Genomic DNA, 1,306 nt, shown 5'->3' with positions numbered 1-1,306 from the left:
TAGATTTGTTTTTATGAATTTTAATTTGCTTATGTAAAATAACATGTCTTTGATGACTTTATTAAATCCATGGGATGCTCCTTATAGAAGTTGACTGGGTACTCAAATCTGAAAGATATTTGTATTAACTTTCATGAAAGTTCAGTGAGTTCGAAGAAGAGAAGCATGCTAACACGATGGGAGAATTGACCAGGAAATCTTGGTGCCGTGGGAATTATTAGAAATTTTTGGATTTAAAAAATTGTATTAGATTGTGATTTTAATAACAGTACATGTTTATTTCTTTATTTTTACCATACAATCAAAACAATTATTAAATTATATTCAAAATAAAAGCAACAACAAGACAAAATATTATAGGAAAACACACAATATGAAGAAAAGTAATTAATCTTGCGTTATGTAGGACTCTTATTCCTTCCCACAAAAACTAATAAATCAAACAATATTACTATCTTTTATCTAACTAATAAAACTTTGGGTTATTTCTTTCAATATCCTTTTTTTTTTTTTCATGCATTTTTGCTTACTACTCCAACTAAAAAATGACCTTTTTTTCTTTCTTTTTGAAACTCATTTTGTAATTATTCTCGTGTATCGCATGGGTTAGCGACTAGTATGGTCTTAAAGAGAAAGCAGCTACATGATTTGTCAAGCGCTTCTTATAAGTTCTTGTAAGTTCTACTAAACGTTATAATATAGATGCATGCTTTCATTGTCCCAAAATAGATTTTTGTTTTATTCCATTTCTATCTGGACTATCCTACCTGGAATTTTAAAAATTTTAAAAGAGTATATCTCTTTAATTTTTCTTATATCATATTTTAGTTTAACTTATAAATTTTCACATTTGAACCCATTTTTTTGTAGTTTGAGCATAACTTTCTTTGTACATCTCAATATATCTTAATATACATATATATATATATATATACACAATATGCACTAACCTTACTGCATACGCTTTACGCGTACAATGAGATATTTAAGAAATCAAAAAGATGAATATGATTATTTTTTTTCGAACAAATAAAAAAACCGTGTATTCTTTTTTAACAAAAATGCAGAAACTGTAATTTATATTTTAAACGTGTATTTGAAACTAGGGTAGTGGGCCTGCAATAATTATAAAAGTCATATAGAGAAAGATTAGGAAAGGTTAGTATTTCTTTTTTAAAGTAGCAATAATTTGAATTCAAATAGAACATGTTTGTTTTACTTTTTTTTTTTTTTTTTTTAAGCATGTAAAAAGGTGGGTAAGAGGTGTTTTTTTTTTTTTTAACTGGAGTTATTTTATTTAGATGAA

This window comes from Quercus suber, unplaced genomic scaffold (genome assembly GCF_002906115.3).
Source record: "Quercus suber isolate HL8 unplaced genomic scaffold, Cork oak 2.0 scaffold_137, whole genome shotgun sequence".
Lineage (NCBI taxonomy): Eukaryota > Viridiplantae > Streptophyta > Magnoliopsida > Fagales > Fagaceae > Quercus > Quercus suber.
The sequence above is the reverse complement of the archived record's forward strand: the minus strand, read 5'-3'. Positions refer to the sequence as shown.